General features: G+C 44.2%; 1 long non-coding RNA gene across 1 annotated transcript; it reads right to left on the minus strand.

Moving 5' to 3' along the window:
* Positions 1-10,994: 10,994 nt before the first annotated feature.
* Positions 10,995-18,378, minus strand: LOC111764751 (uncharacterized). The gene is made up of 3 exons (XR_002797284.2): positions 18,189-18,378; positions 16,708-16,777; positions 10,995-11,215 (listed from the first exon to the last, which is right to left on the minus strand). It is a non-coding gene; the product is annotated as an uncharacterized lncRNA (long non-coding RNA).
* Between the last annotated feature and the right edge of the window lie 2,774 nt (positions 18,379-21,152).

Here is a 21,152-nt window from a genome sequence, read left to right on the forward strand (position 1 = left end):
TGAATTGTTTAATATTGACTTGCTTTGGAGCCAATTGTTCTTAAGCTTTTCCTTCTCACAAATGCCTTTTCATTTTTGAAAGTTAACCCAGATCCCAACGTGTATGAAGCCACCAACCCTTAACCCCAACACACACACACTTTCAAAGAATTTCAACACACAGCAGTTGGGCATCTTCCTGATGGTCAGGGCTCCTTTCAGATCATATTCCAACCTTAATATTGAGCAGATGGAGTTGAGAGATCTCATCTACCATCATTGTATACTCTGCATTTTACTGCCCATACGTTATCAACAGCTTGGTCCCTCTCTCTTGGTCTCTGAACTACTACATTCCCTGCTCAAAATTATCTGTTGCAGAAACATATTCCTGACCAATTAGAACAAAGACTATTTGAGAAGACAATAGAATATTTTATTTATTCTTAGAACAGCCATCAAGTACGTGAATCTTCACTGACAACATGTGGATCAAAGCGCACTGGGAAGTGGATTTGGCTCAACTGAAAGAGCGTCCACTTACCACCTGGGAGGTCCAGGGTTCAAACACTGGGCCACCTGGCCCGTGTGGTGAGCTGGCCCACGCACAGTGCTGATGCGCTCAAGGAGTGCCATGCCACGCAGGGGTGTCCCCCGTCTAGGGGAACTCCATGTGCAAGGAATATGTCCCCACAAGGAGAACTGCCCCATGTGAAAAAAGCACGGCCTGCCCAGGAATGGCACCACACACACAGTGAGCTAATGTGGCAAGATGATGCAACAAAAAGAGATACAGATTCCCTGTGCTGTTGACAAGAATACAAGCAGACACAGAAGTACACACAGTGAATGGACACAGAGAGCAGACAACAGGGGGGACAGGGCAGAGGGAAGGGAAGAGAAATATAAATAAATAAATAAATAAATAAATAAATAAATAAATAAATAAATAAATGTGTGCACTATTCAACTGGTCTTATACCTGGAGAAACATGCCCTGAAGAAATGGTACAGCTGCAGATTAAATGGGTGTGTACCACATACGTGGGTGTGCAGGCACAAGTGGGAAAAGTTGTAAACACTAGATTGGTAAATTCGGCTGCAACCAGGAAGCCCTAAGTCAAGTGCTTACTTCCCTTATATCCCTGTTAGCTGAGGACACCTAGAAGGAATGATGTAAATGATGTACCAGTAACAACATTAATACCTCCTCTCCATATCTTGGTTTTTAATACCATTATCCCATAATAGCAACAAAGTCTCCTTGAAGAATTGGCTGATTCTAGACCTTGGGTAGGAAATACACAAGACAAGCCTTTGTCCTCTCCAAAGTAAGAAAGAGCTAGGAAAAATAGGTGTATGTCAAAGGGACAAAGGCCGTGTCAATGGAAAGAGCTCCCAAAATGGTCAAGGCCAAACTTGAGAAACAAAATGAAGTCGTATTTGTTTGGAATCCACAGTGAAAAACAAATATCCATGATTCTGTACTGATATAAATAAATGATGAATAATCATAAATGGGGGATAAGAGATCAATCTCCCATGCAGAAGTTGTGTAGGAATTTATGGAGATACTTGCACCTCAAGGAAGGTGTCTCCTTATTGCCTACCTCTAAAATATGGGCTGTGCATAATGTCTACCTCCAAGGAGGACAGTACAAAAAGGGGCAAAATAGAGTAACTTCACAGTAAAAAATCCTGAGCACTCCCTCAGCCAGGAATAACATTAACAGCAATAGTGGCAAATCCTGTTGATGGCACTGTCTCTCAATGTGCTTTGCTGAGCATGAAAATTGACCTCTCTGGTCTGCCTCCCCAGAATGGGTAACCCCGGTCGAAAATCATGAGGAAATCATCAGACAAGCCTAACTGAGCCCATTCCACAAACAACCTACTCAGTATTCCTGCTAAGACCATAAAAAACAAATTCTAGGCAACAGCCAAGAGGAGCCTAAAGAAATATGACGATTAATGAAATGTCATATCTTGGTCAGGCTTCTAGAACAGAAAAAGTACTTTGGGTATAAATGAAGGCATTCTGGGTAAAGTATGGAGTTTATTTAATAGTAATACTGACTCATTACTTGAGACTAATGGATAACATTAATATGAGGCATTACAAAGGGGAGGTAACAAGATGTAGTGCTTGAGAACCTCTTGGTACCATCCTGTAAATCTAAAACCATTCTAATAAAAGAGTTTATTACAAAAGAATTTAAGATATGGGGCACTGAAGTAATATCTTGTGTGTTTTTTTTAATCAAAAACAATTTTTTCGAAGCAAAATTATGAAACCACTAGGGTATGGACAGAAAAAAAGAGAGCTTAAATGAAAGAACTGAAGGACATACATCAAAATATCACCATTGGCTATCTCTGGTTGGTGTAAACCCCAGCAAACTTTATTTCTTTTTAAATTGACATACTTTCTAAATAAATCATTAGAAATATTTCCAAAGTGAAAGAAGTGTTACCCTTATAGGACATCTGAATCTAAATATGGATGTTCCTCCTGGTACTAAGAGTAGAAGGGTTCTGAGATTCAGTCTCCAGATCACGGCCCATTACAATACAAACACCTGGGCTGCAATCCTTTCCTAGTAGGACAGAATGAGGAGGCATAAGTGTCTTCTGCAACAGCACAAACTTGGGTGTGAGGAACAGAAGGACTTCTCAATCCTGATGCAGTTAATATATGATATGACTCTTAAGGAGGCTAGCTAAGTGCTTCTCCAGTACGGAGTCCATGTATCTGGAAAAAGTAGGAAATACATCTTTTTTAATAAAACCTCTAATATGAGAACACATCCCTACTTAGAGGCCTAATCCAAAGTCCACCTCACCTGGATGCCCAGCACGAGCGCTTGTGAGCCCAACAGCAGTAGATCGAAGGGTAAGAGGAGAGAGGGGCTGAGGGAGCCCTTCCCTGACGCTGCTCTCTCCCTGCCCCTCTGGCCTTGGCAGCCTCCAGCCATGACCACAGCTGCTGCGGGCAGAGCCTCTCCTCATGCTCTCCCTGCTGGGCTCCAGCCCTCCTCTCTGCAACCCTCCAGGTGACAACGGCTCTCCGTGCATGTCTATGAACTCCGCTGCCCTCGAGTGTCCCTTGACTACTCTGCCTCCTGTCTAAGTAATCTCTTCAGTAGAGTCTTCATCGCGGGGCTCCTGCTGCCTGCTTGGAGCCTCCCAGTCACAGCAGGAACTCTGCCAGGGAAAGGGGAAGCAGGGCCTCTCCACTTCCCACCTGCATTGCCAATGCTCCCTGCTCATGACCACGCACGTGCTGAACTCTAATAGGGGTCTCAGCTTCTCTTTCCCTCAAAGCTCTGTGGAGCATAAGAACCAAGAATTGTGCCTCTACCTGACTACATGGTTCCCTCGGCATTAGGTGGGCCGGGCAGAATAAGCCCTGCTGCCTAGGTCGTCAAGGTGCACCTCGTGGAGGCTCCAGCTCCCCCAGCTCTCTTTCTGGCCCCCATCTCCCCATGTTCCTCTAACAGCCCCTTCCCTAGGGCCACTGTCATCTGATACCTTACTCCCCTCACTTAGACTCTTCTACATCCTACGTGGTAATGGAAGACCTGATTCTCCTGCTCCTGTTTTGAAAACTGCCACCCTTGAATTAATATGGATGTTCATAAGGGTTTTTTTCACCCGATTTTTCTAACTCTTCTAACTCTCCTATCTCTTTGCCTGTTTTAATCTTCTTAATAGCGCTTGAGAAAGTAAAAGAAAGCTTGGACTATAAAAATGCTCTGCCGTTCAAATAACATTTCTGCCAAGGACATAAAAAATAAAATAAAATAAAAATCCTTTCAATGGCAATTGTTCTCTTACTCACTGAGAAAAAAGTGTTCTTTAAAATCAGCTACTCTCAGAAACTTTACTGTTTGAATTTATATCTATAAGCAATGAAACACCCAACTAGTACCTAGGGGATTTAAAGCGCTGACACACCAAGAAACAGCCTCAATCTCCATCTCAGGTGCACAGCTACAACTAAAGAGTTTCTGGGTGTCCACATTTATCTTAGTTTTATTGTTCCAAGGAAACAGGACTCAGAGGACTTTGCATTTTAGATCTGAAGTTCAGACTTTGACCCACAGCTCTGCTTTGCTTTCAACCTATTAAAACACCACTTCACTTAACTTTTACAGAAACTGCACCCTTCCCTAAAATTCTATAAGAGCTCGAACTTTCCCTTTGTTTGCTGATATATCCCACAGATAAGAAGTGGGTGCCTCCCTCTGTGCAATGAGCCCATAAACATGGCTTTTTTGGACTACAGGTGATTGGGATTAAGGCATTCTTCTCACTAACTATATTTTTCTTATATTTGCTTGTTGATCATCTGTTTTCCCGTGGAAAGTAAACTCCAAAGAACAGGGACTTCATCTTCAGCCATAGCTAAAACCTTGCTGATAAAATACAGAGACTCAATAAATATCTGTTGAATAGATGAATAGTAAGCAAATCTTCTAAAAATCACTTTAAAAAGCAGTAATGTGTGTGTGTATATATATCCCTAAATGACAAAAGCAAGTTGAAGAACAGCATTTATAGAATGTTTAATTTTGAGTCATAAGGATGAGGAATAAAATATACAGAGACATGTTTGTTTACATATTTTTTAAAATAGCAAACTGAAGTGTAAAGAAAAAAATACTAGGAATGATTTCCTACAGGGAAAGGAAAGAACAAGATGGATGTAGAAGAAAGGTAGTTAATTTAACATGTCCTATATCCATCATGGCATGATCTTGTGGAACACTTCCATTGCCCCACAGTTACACTGATTCCATGTATTCAACTTCTCTTTCCCCCTCTCCTCAGGGCCCACCATGACAATCAATCTTCATTACTTGAAGGACAATATTCAGAGATACTTGCTACAATGTTGAGGGCTTGACATACTTGACTGCCTTAACCCATTGGGAATCACCAATTCTCTCGAGAGGTACAATTCCCTCTGTTCAAGAACATCAGTCCTCCCCAGGATGTGGTATACCTTCACTCTCATTGTATGGGTCTCCACCCAATGATACAACCCACTATGACAAAACATGCACTCACACACTCCCTAGAAGCTTGCCCTGTGTCAGAAGCGCCCCCCCCCTTAAGCATCTTAAATAGGTAACCTTCTGCATTATATTTTCTAAAGAGTTTTCTCTACATTATAATTTCAACCACATACCTGACAATCTGCTATGTTCAAATGTTCCCTTTACCCTGCCCCCAATTTCTTGGGCCATCTGACCCATCCTCCCATCCCTAGCCCCCCTCAAGCCCACAAAGGCCCACATTAAGGTATCCCTATGCCTCCATCTCATCCCTTCCCTGTATAAATACTTACCTCCAGGTTATCATAGACTTCACCCATGTAGGTGTCAGCTCACAGCCTTCCTCTACTCCCCAACTTCCTTTAAGTTTATCATCCAGTCTCTAGCTCTCTGAGACAGCTTGGTTTACTTATTTCATATCAGAGAGGTCATGTAGTATTTGGCCTTCAATGCCTACATTGCTTCACTCAACATAAATTTCTCAAGATTCATCCGTGTTATCACCTGTGTTTGTACTATATTTGTTCCTTTTTTTTTTAAAGATACAAATATCTTAGTCATGTCTTTATTTATTTAGTATTCCATTTGTATGTATATACCACATTTTATTTATCCATTCATCTGTTGATGGGCTTTTGGGTTGATTCAAACTTTTGGCAATAGTGAACAATGCTATTATGAACATTGATGTGCATGTATCAGTTTGTGTCCTTGTTTTCAGTTCTACTGGGTATATACACAGCAGTGGAATTGCTGGGTCATATGGCAAATCTATAGCTGGCTTTTTGAGAAACCGCCAAACTGTCCTCCAGAATGGCTGGATCCTTCTGCATTCCCACCAGCAGTGGATGAGTGTTTCCATTCCTCCACATCCTCTCGAACAATTGTAGTCTTCTAATTTTTTGATAGCTGCCAGTCTTATGGTAGTAAGATGGTACCTCACTGTTGTTTTGATCTGCATCTCCCTAATAGCTAGTGATTCTGAGCACTTTTTCAGAACATGTTAAATTACACCAAAAATGTATGAAAGTCTATAGGCTAAAATGTAAACCATAATGTAAAACATAATATAACTAAAAATTTAGAAAATTGTATAGTCTAAAATATAAACCATAATGTAGACCAAAATGGAACCATGTTTGAAAGCTATTGTTTCAATATCTGTACATCAGCTGCAGCAAATATAATATGAATATGTAAAAAGATCATTGCTGTGGAAGAGACAAAGGGTTTGATGGTGGATATGTGAGAGCACCATATATTGTATATGTGAATTACTCTTATCTAAAACTTATGTGAAGACAAACTTAATAATTAGAGAGAGAGAAAAAAAAGAAAGGATATAGACACTGAGGAAGAAATGGAAGAAATTGCCTTGCTACTACATACAGGGCAATACCTATAACAGTGATGAAAGGCAAAATGTCAAAAACAAAGTTTTTTCATTTTTTCATTTTTTTATATTCCAGTTTATTTTTCTTTTATTTAATTTTTCTAAATTACTATGTATTCTATATCTAACCTTTAAACCCATCACTATATTCCATTTTACTCTTAATGGAACCTGGCAATATATTGGGCTTCCTTTTTGAAGAAGTTTTGGACCACAGAGAGGTTCAGCTATGGCAGGGGAGGAGCACTTGTGTGGGGTGTTATTGGTGGGAGACACATGTTTGGGAGGGAGTTCTCCAGGGCATGTATACAGGATACATAGAAAGGTTTGGATATTTTCATAGTGGTTTCAGTTGGAAACGACAGCTGAGAGAGTGCTGAGTTCCTGGCCAAGTGAGCTCTTTCACATTCCCCAATGGAACAGCAACAATCCCCCAAGTGCAATGACAAAGACCAACAAAGATGGTCCAATGATGAGTCCTTGATACTGATGTCTCTGATTATGATCCTGTGTGCCTGAAATATGAACTAGGCCTAGAGCTGCAGGGTGCCTAAGAGGTACCTCCTGTGAGCCTCCATGTTGCTCAAATGTGGCCACTCTCTAAGCCAAACTCAGCATGTAGTTGTATTTCCTTCCCCCCAGCGTGGGACGTGACTCCCAGGGATGAGCCTCCCTGGCACTGAGGGATTACTACCAAGCACCAGCTGATGATGTAACTAGAAAAAGACCTTGAATAAAGGGGTCAACTCAGATTGGCAGAATTCCTCAGCCTACACACAATATCAGGTGTTAAAAACTGCTTTTTGACTTTGGATAAAAGGGGGAAATGGAAAGGACAAGTGAGTTTATATGGCTATGAGTCTCCAAGAAAGAGTCAGGAGATCATCAGAGGGGTGATGCTTATGCACGCCTCAGCAGGGTACCAGAGACAGCCAAGGTAGATGGAAACCCAGGTGCTGGTTCTCCTGAGGGCTGCAGAGACCCCCAGGTTCTATGGTCATAGAAGATGGTTCTGGAGTTCAGGGCCATGTCATTTGGCCCTATCTTGGAGTTTGTGTTCCTGAGTGTGATAGAGTTGGACTCAAATATGACCTTTCACCACATGTTTCATCTGTTACTTTACCGGACCTATGGTTGACGTTGGGGTTGGTATATACTCAGGAGACCTGAATCTCTGGACTGTCCATGTGACAGCCAGGCCCTGGGCCTCAGCAGACTTGCGGCTCCTACCCTCTGGTTTGTTAGACTTACCCTGGCCAGCTGACAGGGAGGTGAAGAGGGTCAACACCACACCACGGAGCCAAGAGCGCCTACAGCAGCAAGCAGGAAAATTGCATCTACCATCCATGTGGAATCTAAGGCCCCTCTTGATGTAGAGGGGGCTGGACATAATCATCCCAGGGACCACAGGATGGAGGAATAGAGTATGGATTAGAGTGGACTTACTGGCGTTCTGCTGGGGAACTATGGTGATGAGTAAGGGAAGAAATTGTAATAGTAGTGTGGAGAGGGTGGCCACAGTAGCTGCTGATGGAAGAAGAGATATGGTGTGGGGGCATTTTCAAGATTTGGAGTTGTCCTGGGTGGTGCTACAGGGACGGATGCTGGACGTTGTGTGTCCTGCCATGGCCCACTGGGTGGACTGGGGAAGAATGTGGACTACAATGTGGACCACTGTCCACGTGGCACAGTGGTGCTCCAGAATGTATTCACCAGGTGCAGTGGATGTGCTGCAATGATGGAAGAGGTTGTTGATGTGGGAGGGGTGGGGTGGGTAGGATGGGGGTATATGGGGACCTCATATTTTTTTAATGTAACATTTAAAAGAAAATAAAGAGGAGAAAAAAAAGAAAGGTAATTAAGACTTCTATGAATGTATTTTGTTTTTCTTGTTTTTTTTTAACTTTAGGACCACATAAAAAACTTTACATACGTTTTTTAAAAATCAAAAGAAAGAACTCATTCCTAAGAATTGAAATCAAATGTAAAGCAAATTAAATTAACTACGTCAAGTGAGTAGTAAAACCACAGAGAGAGACTGTTTCCTTCAGGTGACTTTAAAATACTTGATTTAGACTTATAGCCCCAGTAGGATATAACCTAATAACTAACATACCCATGAATATAAAAACTGCAATCAATAGCCCAATTTTTTTTTTAAAGATTTATTTTTATTTATTTAATTCCCCTCCCCTCCCCCGGTTGTCTGTTTTCTGTGTCTTTTTGCTGCGTCTTGTTTCTTTGCCCGCTTCTGTTGTCGTCAGCGGCACGGAAAGTGTGGGCGTCGCCATTCCTCGGCAGGCTGCTCCCTCCTTCGCGCTGGGCGGCTCTCCTTACGGGGCGCACTCCTTGCGCGTGGGGCGGCACTCCTTGCACGCATCAGCACTGCGCATGGGCCAGCTCCACACGGGTCAAGGAGGCCCGGGGCTTGAACCGCGGAGCCTCCCATGTGGTAGACGGACGCCCTAACCACTGGGCCAAAGTCCCTTTCCCAGTAGCCCAATTTTAATACTAATATTGGTGGTGTTATTTTGAGGCTATCTTAGGTATATTGTGAAATAAAGCAGATTTGTAATAATGAGGTATCCTTCAGAGCCAAGAAAAAAATAAGTAAATACAGGTATAAAATCACCCTGTACTCTTACATTTGAACTGGAAATAACAGTATAAATTTTGCCAATACAACACAATAACAAGGAACATTCCTAGCATCCGGATTCTCATTTATAAATATCATTTTCCAATAGAAGGAACTAGAGCTCTTCAGAGCAACTGCTGACCCCATGTGTTTGGCAGGATATGTACTAGGTAAACCTGAGACATCTCATCCCAGAAATGGAGAAAGTTATCCAGTTGAATGGGATCCTGTCAAATAGATACTGGAGCCATTCTGAAGAGCTCCCACTGGCCTAAAATGGGACAATTTAAGCATCAAAATGTTGAGAGTCAGTGTCTAGGTTCTTGGCTTCATCATAAGAAATAATTCAAGGACAAGCCACAAATCAATCGAGCAAGAAGAGAATTTATTGTAGGTAAAGCAAGAGAACAGAAGTACACCCCCAGAGTTGAGGCTGGGCGTTCTCCAAGGAGAAGAACGTGGAGTTCTCCCCTGAGGTCCCTGTTTTACAGGGGCACAGGCCTCCAGGGTCTGCACTGATAAGTAAGGGCCTAGGGGCATGTGGGCACAGGGCTGTGGGGCTTTAAGGGTGTGGGGTTGCTGTCCAGTGTTGATTGGCTTCTGGTTGCTGTCCATGACTTCTGCAGGGCATGGTGACCAGTGGCGATTAGCTCCTGGTCACTATCCACAAGGTGTGAGGTCACCTGAAAGGTAGGGTGGTAGTGGTGCCCCTCTCGCCCCTTCCATCTTTGCCGGCCACCTTCTGATAACACAGCCTTTCGGTGTGTGCTGTGAGCTGCAGGTGTGTGCTGTGAGCTGCAGGTGTGTGCTGTGAGCTGCAGGGTGTGTGCTGTGAGCTGCAGGTGTGTGCTGTGAGCTGCAGGTGTGTGCTGTGAGCTGCAGGGTGTGTGCTGTGAGCTGCAGGTGTGTGCTGTGAGCTGCAGGTGTGTGCTGTGAGCTGCCTTTCTAACTTATCTGTGTGACACAGCAGGTTAATGCTAACCAGCTGTTCATTGCCTCAGTTTCTCCTACCAGGTCTTATTTGTGTGGCTTATTAGGTTTTCTGCCCCCTTCCTCCTTAGGTCCCTATTTTATCCTGCCTCAGGAAACCATGGACATAGAAGTTAAACGACACCAACAGGAAACAATCAGCCAAACCCAGAATGTGGACTGTGTTTTTTCTATAGAAAACAAAACCAACTTTCTCCTCAAATAATGACATAAGATAGAAAGGAAGAGGACTTTTATGAAAAAAGCAAACTTAAGAGACATAGCAGCCTATGGTAAATCAGCCATAAAAGGACTATCAGGGCTATTAGAATATGAATTGGGTATTAGATTTCATTAAAAAATTACTGATTATGATGTGATATTTGTATGCACTTAGATTAAAAAGTCAATATTACTTAGACATGCCTACCAAATATTTACAAGTGAAAAGACTTGATTATGGATTTCCTTAAAATACTCCAACAAAAGAAAAAGAATAGGGGAGACAAATGAGACAAGACTGAGAAAAATGTTGAAAATTATTTAAACTGGGTGATTGGTATAATGAGGTTCTTTACTATTCTTTTTCCTTTACTTGTTTGAAATTTTCAATAATACAAAGTTTGTTTAAGTAATTAAGTACATTTTACACTGAGGAGATACATAAATTTTCAGATTAAATTTCTAGTGACTGTATATACAAGGTATCCTAGAAATCTTTCAAGTTACTTATAACATACATAGTTGTAGTGAAGATGAAGGCACTGAAATAGCAATATCTGCATTGAATGAAATTTTTTTCATGATTTGTAAAGGAGGAAAAATAAAATAACTAAATGAAGTTTTTGTTATTATTTTAAATAATATATTTTAAAATGAATATATGGATGGGAAACTTCTGGGTTTTTTAAAATTTCTTATTGTGAAAACACAACTCAAAACCCCTCGTTTTAACTACTTTCAAGTGTGCAACATATTTATTACAATCACAAGCTTGTGGAGGAAAATGAGGCATTTCCCATTACCAAACAACGACAACAACAAGGAAAACAAAAAACCACAAAGGTAGGACTTCCAGTTGACTTAGAGGGTGGCATAAGTTGCTCCAGGTTTCCGTTCTTCCACAGAATCTTTGAACAACTAGCAAAAACTGGCAGAGGCATCTTCCTCAAGATTCTGGAAACAAAGCATTGTAGTATCTAGGTAAGCGCAGAATCAAGAAAATACAACTTTAAAATGTTGGGAGAAGCTTGTAGTGTGCTTGCTGGCCGTCCCTTCCCCTGCCCAGTGTGATATGGAGCCAGCCTGTGGCCATGGCCACTGTGCGTCCCTGGCCCTGCTCTGGAGTAGAAGTGTAACCCCTATGAGCATACTGCGGTGCCAGTATGTCAGCGTCATCTATGGAGTAGAAGTCAGACAGTCTAAACCAAGACATTAATCTGGGCTCTACTCCCAGAAATAGCCCTACAGGCAAAAGCAATTTGCAGAAAATTAAAGCAAAGTAAGAAACAATGAAATCAAAGAGACCTGGGATGAATGATTACCTGCTTAAAGACATAGAATAGAGTACCCTGAAGAGAGGGAAATTTTATTTTATAGGAAGCGGGGGTGGGGGGGGGGGTTGGGGAGAGCCACACTCAAATTCTTATAAAGAAGGGAATCCATAGGGCCATGAGAGAGCACAAGTATAGGACAAGATGCAGGGTCAGAAAAGATGGAAAGGACCTTGCCCTTCACTTTCACCTTGGGTTCATCTTTTCGATAGGAGGGTTAAACTCTGAAGGAGAGCACCAGACATAACAGCAAATTCTCAAAGTCTGTGAAAACTGATTTTTGCTGTGGTTGGTTTGTTTCTGTTAGCTCCTGACACTCACGGAAATCTCTATCGAATTCCTCACTGATACAAACTAAGGAACAGACAACTCAGAAACTAAATCCCAGGGTGAACACATTAAAATATTAAAATTTACAGTGTGAAACAAAATATTACAAGACCAACCAAGAAACAGGACATGATGGACCATCCAAAGGAAAAGATCAACATAGAAGAGCACACCTTGAACATACTTGACAAAGTCTTTAAAATAATGGCCTTCAATATGCCCAAGGAAATAAAGGAAAGCATGGAGAAGGAACTAAAGAATAATAGGAAAACAATGAATGAGCAATATGAGAATCTCAATAAAGATACAGAAAATTTAAAAAGAAACCAAATAGAAATATTGGAATTGAAAGCCACGATAACTGAAATGAGAAATTCCCTAGAGGGTTTCAGCAACAGATTGGAGCTGGCAGAAGAAAGAATCAATGAACTCGAAGGCAAGACAATTGAAATGGTTCAGGCTGAGAAGCAAAAAGAAAAACGAGTGAACAAAAGTGAACAGAGGGAAACGGACTTTGTCCCAGTGGTTAGGGGCATCCGTCTACCACATCGGAGGTCCACGGTTCAAACCCCGGGCCTCCTTGACCCGTGTGGAGCTGGCCCATGCGCAGTGCTGATGCGCGCAAGGAGTGCCGTGCCACTCAGGGGTGTCCCCTGCGTAGGGGAGCCCCATGCGCAAGGAGTGCGCCCCATAAGGAGAGCCGCCCAGTGTGAAAGAAAGTGCAACCTGCCCAGGAATGGCGCCACCCACACTTCCCGTGCTGCTGACGACAACAGAAGCGGACAAAGAAACAAGACGCAGCAAAAAGACACAGAAAACAGTCAACCGGGGGAGGGGAGGGGAATTAAATTAAAAAAAAAAAAAGTGAACAGAGCCTGAGAGTCCTATGGGACACTAATAATTGTACCAATATACTCAGTATGGCAGTCCCATAAGGGGGAAAAGAGAAATGGGAAGAAGGAGTGTTCAAAGAAATAATGGCAGTTAACTTCCAAAATTTAACAAAACACATGCATTTGCACATTCAAGAATCCTAACCAGGTGGGCTCAGGGCAGAGAGGAAGTAGAAGATGGGCAGCCTGTCCCCTGAAGTCCCTCCTGTCTCCCAAGCCTTTACCCAGAAGAGTTGCCTCTAGGCACTGGTATTATGGCTTCAGGGTTACTTCGCAGAGCTAGAGTGCTGACTGCATGCTTTGAGGGCCCAGGACCCCAGTGGGGTCACTGCCATGCACTCCACGGTGTTTGGAAGTGATGTTCCTACTGATGATGAGCAGGCAACAGGGCTGGAGTTGGAGGTCGTGATGGTTGCATGGAAATGATTGGACCCACATATTATTCTACTTCCAAAGGCAGCTTCAGACACCAAGGAAGATTTCAGTTTAATCCCCTCTATCACCAACAAGCAAATAGTGGGCTGTGTCTGTGAAGATGACAGCAGTGATACCATCTGGTCTTGGCTGCACAAAGGTGAGACCCAGCCATGCCCATTACAAGCAGGTGCTCCATGAGTTGAGCCACTTGGAGCCCCTGTACAGACTCACCAAAACATACTGTAAAGTTTTCTTCATTTGAATAAATACTAGCCAGTGCATTGGCTCCTTATCCACACCCACACCCCTGCAAAAAGAATCCCAACCAACCCCAAAGAGGATAAACTCAAAAAGAACTACACCCAGTGTGGTGCCTTGAAGTTATGTACCCCAGAAAAGCATGTTTTTAATCTTAATCCATTCTTGTGGGTGTGTAGCTAGAACCTTTGGATAAGGTGACTTCAGTTAACATGTGGCCCAACTGAATTAGGATGGCTCTTAATCCTATTACTGGAGAATTTATAGAGAAGACCACAGAAATAGAAGACACAGGGAGAAGCAAGAAGCCAGAAGTCAATGGAACCTGGAAGAGAAAGCATGTGCATTGCTTTGTGACAGAAAGGGCAAGCACCAAGGATGGCTGGCAGCCAGCCCCAGAATGCCACAGTCTTTAGGAAGAAAGCATTGCCTTGCTGATGACTCAACTTCGGACTTCTTTTAGCCTCAAAACTGTGAGCAAATAAATTTCTGTTAAGCCAACCCATTGTATGGTATCTGTTATAGCAGCCAAGAAACAAAATCAGTGTCTGGTATCAGAAGTGGGGTTTCCTGTACTCAGGCAAACTCTTTTTTACCTCCATTGTATAATGACAGTATTATTCTCCCTTGATAGTCAGGTTCAATCACCCAGCCTGTACAGTAATTCCCCTCTTTGCCTATAGACTCAGAGGCATCTGGAGCCCAAAGTAGCCAGGTGCAGTCTTAACTTCCAGTTCAATGGAATTATGTTGTATCTAACTGGTGGAAGTATTTCTCCTTTTGGAACTAAGACCTGTAGGACTGCAGAACTTAGGGTCACAGGAACAAGAAGCAGAACATTTTCTAGTGACCAGTAGTGGACGGTGTCACTCCCATTTCCACCTGTTGATTCCTAGACCCATGGATCCTGGCTACGAGGGACATAGCACCATAGAATGGGTGCTGCTTTAGAGCATGCACAGCCTCCTGGAGAACATTGCTCCAGCCCTGCAAGGTATTCCACCTAGTTGGGGCTGTAATTGAATCTTCAAAGAGCCTTTTCACCATTCTATCAATCCTGCTGCTTCAGAATAATGGGGAACATGGTAAGACCAGTGAATTCCATGAGCATGTGCACATTCCCATACTTCTTTTGCTGCGAAATGGGTTCCTTGATCAGAAAGAAGTCTGTGTGGAAGAACATGATAGTGGATGAGGCATTCTGTAAGTCCATGCATGGAAGTTTTAGCAGAAGCATTGTGTGCAGGGGAGGCAAATCTATATCCCGAGTATGTGTCTGTTGTTACTGCAGAGTACATGTCTATTGCAGTAAGAACAAATTGCTGCCCCTCCCATGGTAGAAGTGGTCCAATGTAATCAACCTGCTGCCAGTTAACAAGCCTTGGGGAATGTTGCCATTTTGGGGACTGAGTGTGGGTCTCTGCTGCTGGCAGATTGGATACTCAGAAGTAGCCAGGTCAGCCTTGGTGGGTGGATGTCCATGTTGCTGGGCCCAAGCATTATCTCCATCTCTATCCCATGGCCACTTTGTTCATGAGCCCATTGGCTGGGAAAAGAGGCAAACTGATATCCACAGAATGAGTCATCCTGTCTACTTGGTTATACCAGAATAATTTTAAAAATAATTATAGGACTGTACAACACAAACTTGGAACTCTTATGTAAACATGGACTATAATTAATAGTAAAATTATAATAATATAGTTTCATCAAGTGTAACAAAGCTACCACATGAATGCAACATGTTAATAATAGGGAAAGCTGCCTGTATAGGGGGAGGTATATAGGAACTCTATTTTCCACATGATTTTTATGTAAATCTACAACTTCTCTAATAAAAAATTATTTTTAAAAAATTTTCTTTTTAAAAATAAGTTTTCCTTCAACCCATCCTCTCACCACTAGCTCTAGGTTATAGCTACCTACTTGCCCAGATACATCAGTTCCAGGCAGTCTTCAGTGTCCCCGTGGCCTCTCATAACTTTCATAGTTGTTGTTGGTAGATCCGAATACCCATGCCTCCCATGTGTTTCTATAATTTTTCAGGATTGGTCTTGGGGGAGGGAGAACATGCTCCACTAGGTTCACCATCTTGGCAGGATCTGGAAGCCATGACTTGTTTTTAAAGGAAATTCTATTTATTTATTATCTGTGTAATTGTTAAAATGCATTAGCATGAATAAAAGTATGAAAACAAATAGGTCCAAATATTAATAGCAGTTGATTTTGAGAGGTGGGAATTTGGTTTATTTGTTATTTTCTTCTTGATATTATTGTGTTACATAGTTTATCCTTCTTCCCCAGTATCAATGGAACTATCACTTTTATCATACACCAAACTCATACATTTTCTCTATTATTCCACTGCTTACTTTGCCTAATTCTGTTCCAGAATCACATTATTGTAATTACTAAAGCTTTGTATCACATGTAGGTTTCTGATACACAATTCCTTCCAATTGTTTGCTCTCAAAGTTTCCTGGTTATTCCTATGCATTTTCTTTTGTTATTGGATGTCCCTAGGTATCTTATAGTTCTCATGTTGCGAATTAAAACCCTTTTTTCCATCATATTCTGTGATTACTTAAAGATAGTGCATGAAAATTACTGATTTCTGTAACTTGATCTTATAACCTATCACCATTTTTAAAAAAGATTTATTTAATATATTTATTTCTCTCCACCCCCTTGTTTTTTTCACTTGCTGCATCTGTTCTTCTTCCTTGTTTCTTTAAGAGCCACTGGGAGCTGAACCTGGGACCTCTGCTGTGAGAGAGAGGTGCCTAATTGCTTGGGCCACCTCTGCTCCCTGCTTTGTTGTCTCTCATTGTGTTTTTCCTTCCCATGTTTCTGTTGCGTCACCTTGTTGCATCAGCTTGCCACGCCTGCCTGTCACGCCTGCTTGCTGTCTTCTTTAGGAGGCACTGGGATCCAAACCAGCGGCCTCCCATGTGGTAGGCGGGAGCCCTGTCGCCTGAACCACCACCGCTTCCCCATCCCCATTCTAATGACGTGGAAACCAAGATTCAGGAGAAAATTTAAGTCCCATGGCTGGTAAAGGGTAAAGCCAGGAGTCGAGGACAGATCCACCTGGTTTCAGAATCTCTTCCCCAGCACTAGCACCCCCTGGCAGGGACTTGCCCATGGACTCTAGATCCATCACTCCCCTCTCTGGCCATGGGGTGAGTCGACATCATGAACAAGAAGGAGGACTGACCTGAGTTCCCCTTCAACTCATTCCACCCTTGGTTGGCTTGCCCCCAGAGACTTGATGAAGCGGTCCACTCCTGGGAACAAACAAGAAAGTTGAAATGGTCAGAGGTGAAGAGCCGTGACACGCTGGAATTTTCCCTTGTCGGCCGCCCCCTTGCCTTTCTGTGAGGCTGCACCACAAGGAGCATGGAGAGCCTGCCACCTCGGCCCCTCGGCCCTCTAAGCAGGGCCTCCCTCTGCTTCCTAGGGAACAGGGAGACTTCCCCTGCTCCCTCTCAGGGGCTGCTGTGGGGCAATAGGAAGAAGCAGGAGTCCTGGCTCGGCTACCAGGGGGCCACGTGGCCTTCTACAGTTCTTGTCCCCTCACCAGTCTCACCATCTTTGTCTCAAAGGTTCCTTCAGGTTCTAAAAGGCCAACTCTGCTCCTGCACTTCATGTTTCAGTCCTGATGCACCCAGCTGGCACTCCACTCATGCCTGTGGGTGTGTGCTTTGTACATGCACATCTCTTGGGTGTATTGGAAGGTGCCCCCTTTCTCTGACTCAGTCCTGGGGGGGGAGGGAAGGGACTGCTCTGTACTGCCTCTCTTGAGCATGAAATGAAAAGAGTGTTCAATTTCGTCACTAACATTGACTACAGGGGTCGTCTGGGCCGCCTGCCCACCTGCAGGAGGCTTTCCACCTGCCCATCAAACCTGGGCCCATGCGAAATTCCTGATTATGTTGGAAGCTGAAGGGATCCCATCAGGTGAGCTCTGGCTATGGGCAGGCAGATTCCCCAAGTCCTAAAACTTGGTAGTTTGTTGAGATCAAGTGCATCCTTTGGTGAGCAATTATTGCCACTGAATGCCAGAGAAAGGGGGACTGCGAAATAAAGGGTCCGATCCCCTTAGAGGGAGGGTGGGACCTGTAAGACATTCCAACTATTGAGGAAGTGTGGCTACTCTGGTAGGATTAGTCACGGGAGAGAAGTGTTTCCAGCTGTGATGTCTCGGGTACCATCACAGCAGAATTGTCTTCTCCATCCTTGGTCCCCAAGAGAGTGGGAGTGGGAGGCCCAGGTGGTGACTGTACCTCTAAAAAGCCACAGCTCCTCTTTCTCTTTCAATGTAAGCTCCAGGAGGGCAGCGATTGGAGTCCGTTTTGTTCACTGAGCTGTCACCTGCGCCTAGAGCAGTGAGTACCTGGCACGTAACAGTTGCTAAGAAATAACGCAAGGCAGGACTCCCCCAGAGGGATCTAGCATGTGCAGCAACTGGGGGACAGGCAGCCGTGGTGCAGGTCCTCAGACACTGTGCCCAGGGGCCCTGCTCTGACCATCAAGCCAGCCTGCTCTAGGGAAGTAACCACCTCTACCCCCAGGATTTGATCCAGCCTGCCCTCCTCTGGCCCTGGCTGGGGTGGAAGCCAAAGCTCCTTGGTGTGTCCCCCAGTCCCTCAGCCTCAGGAGGCATGTCTCCATGTCTTCTTTTCTTTCCACACCAACCTCCATAGCTCTGGTCACCTCCCCAATCCGGGCTCCTTGGACTTCTTCCACTGCCAAAGGCCTTCGTGTCCCTCAGATGATGGTAGAACTCATCCTGAACAGGAAGGTCAGGGAACGGGGAAACTGAAGACATTTGGCTCTTCAGCCTTGGCACCAGAGCATGTAAACCACTCCTCAAAACCTCAGAAAGCTCCTCCTACACGGACCCAATAGTACAGAGTTAGACTCTGGAATGCTTGGAGAATGGAAAGCAGCTCTTCTTTAAGTTAGATTGCTATATCCAGTGAGCTTCTGCCACAGTTCTCTCCAGGGTGCCAAGAGGAAGCTTGAGGACAGGAGAAGCAACCCTAGCCCTCAGGTAAACTAGGACCTAGAACACAAGAAAGCCAAAGCAAGTGAGAAAAAGCATGGGGCACAAGCCAAGCCCTGGAGTCCTCAAGGAGCAGATGGAGAAGGGTTAGCACTCGGGCACGGTTCATCTGAAAAGGCTTCAGGAGGTGAGGGCTAAGCAGCATTACAAAGGAGGCTGAAAGCAAAACTGTCCTTGGCAAAAAGGAAAGAAGATGTTAACAGTCTGTGGGGTTGTGATGTTTAGATGGGGTGGTGACACAGGCTGCCAGGATGACCGGGGTGGCCATGGCAGTCACATCATCATCACAGACATGGTCCACCAGGGTGAAGGTCACAGTGAAGACAAATGGTCGGAGAAGAAGGAATGAAGGAGGATGAGAAGGCCTATCTTTTTCAGGCTTGTCACAACCAAATATGGGGAGCAAGATGTCTCTAGCTTGGGAAATGATCATTCTGGTGGAAAAATGAGAGAGAGGGTGGAAGAGAAGGAAGTAAGGGAGAACTCCAGGTGAGAGGTGATGGCTGAGAGAAAGAAGGATGGAAACAAAATGAGCTGACAATACCTGGGAATGGGTTCCCAGTACAGGAGAGGGGAAAGAAAGGAGGGAGCCAGGAGGGAAGGCAGAGTAGAGCCAGCTTCCCACACGGGAAGGCTGGTGGGAGAATGCTGTGGGGGCCTCCATTCCGATGGGCATGCCAGATAAGGCATTCCTCCGCCAGCCTCTGTAATGTGGCAAGCTCTGCGAAGGTTTATTTAGCATTGCTCAGAAAACAAATGTCCCTTCTTCTGGGAGAAGGATTATCAGGTAACGAGGGGTGACTAAAACAAAGACAATTATTTCCACTCCAGGAGCAGGTACCACCCCAGCTAAGACTGGGCATGTTGGCAACCTGCTGAGAAAAACGCCTGTGCTCCTTTTGCCTGTGTCAACAAAAGCTGTGAGTCATCTATGTGGAAACTGAGACTCTCAAACTACCTCTAGAGGGAGGAGAGGCCCACGCACTGGCCTCAGCCCCAGGAGGAAACGGTTCAGGTATCAGAGATCCACCCCTCCAAATGCCAAGCTGCCACTGCAGGCAGGCAAGAGCGTCGCCAACCCATCGGCCAACCGTGGGCATCTGAAGGGACACCTGTGTGGAAAGACCATGGAATTTGACTATGCTTCTCACTGGCGAGACAGTGCTGTCAAGTAACCACTCTAGGAATCGGTTTCCTTATCCAGAAAATGAAGACCGAATAAATTTCATTTCCCTTCTCACTCTCTCATCCTTCAAAACCACAGCAACATGCAAGAGGTCAGCAAGCTAGGAAAAGATGGGACAATTTCCCAGTCTGGCTCTCCCGAAGGGTAGAGATGGGCAGATGAGATGCAGAAAAAACAGGGGCAAGGAACATCGTAGACTAAGGGTATGGTTAATGAGATTAAGACGACTGGAATAAAAAAGGGAGTGGGAGCCCTTCTGGGTGCAACCCTCAGAGCTCTGGGATGAAAGAGTAAGGAATCTGGGATTCCAGTCCCAGGAAGAGGAAAGGTCAGCCTGAGAGCTTGGAGGAAGCACCCTATTGCATACTATCTAGTTCATAAATTACTTAACACTCTTCAGTATTGTCTTCCCAACGGGGCCATAAACTTATTGTGAAAGGAAAAGAATACTTACTGTTCTTCTTTGGAATCCCCACAGGACTTGTCACAGGACTGAGTGCACAGCTGGCACTTCGTCAATATTCACTTGAGTCTATCAGAAGGAGAAAAGTTTTTAAATTATGTGCTGAGACTTATAAGTAGTTTTCACAAAAGATAACTCAATTCTCACCACAAACCCCATTTTATAGTAGCACAAATCAAGCCTCAGAGGAGTGTCATGACTTGCCCAAAACTAGTAAGCATCAGGGCAGGGATTCAAACCCAAGTCTTCTTACCCTAGAAATTACTCTAAACAGAAGATAGAGGACTTAGCCTTGAAAATCACATCATATCGGAGTGTACAGGGCACAAGCACACACACATACACATGCTTATGCTCCAGAAAATCATTTATGGGTGGCAGACTTGGTTCAGTGGTTAGGGCGTCTGTTTACCACATTGGAGGTCTGCAGTTCAAACCCTGGGCCTCCTTGACCCGTGTGGAGGTGGCCCATGCGCAGTGCTGATGCGCACAAGGAGCGCCCTGCCATGCAGGGGTGCCCCCCACATAGGGGAGCCCCACAGGCAAGGAGTGCGCCCTGTCAGGACTGCCGCTCAGCATGGAAGAAAGTGCAGCCTGCCCAGGAATGGTGCCGCTCACACAGAGAGCTGACACAACAAGATGATGCAACAAAAAGAAACACAGATTCCCATGCCGCTGACAACAACAGAAGCAGACAAAGAAGACACAGCAAATAGACACAGAGAACAGACAACTGGGGTGGGGGGAAGGGGAGAGAAATAAATAAATAAATCTTAAAAAAAAAAAAAAAAGAAAATCATTTATGACCTACACAACAGAGATGGTAGCTTAAGAGCAAATTAAAGGGTGAGAAAAACTGGGTGGATTCCTAAGGAAAATAAATGTAGAGCAGGATTTTCAAGATCTGGAAGGACAGGGTGGGTGGTGAGGGGGAGGTGGGTTAGT

The sequence above is a fragment of the Dasypus novemcinctus genome, chromosome 12 (assembly GCF_030445035.2).
Source record: "Dasypus novemcinctus isolate mDasNov1 chromosome 12, mDasNov1.1.hap2, whole genome shotgun sequence".
NCBI lineage: Eukaryota > Metazoa > Chordata > Mammalia > Cingulata > Dasypodidae > Dasypus > Dasypus novemcinctus.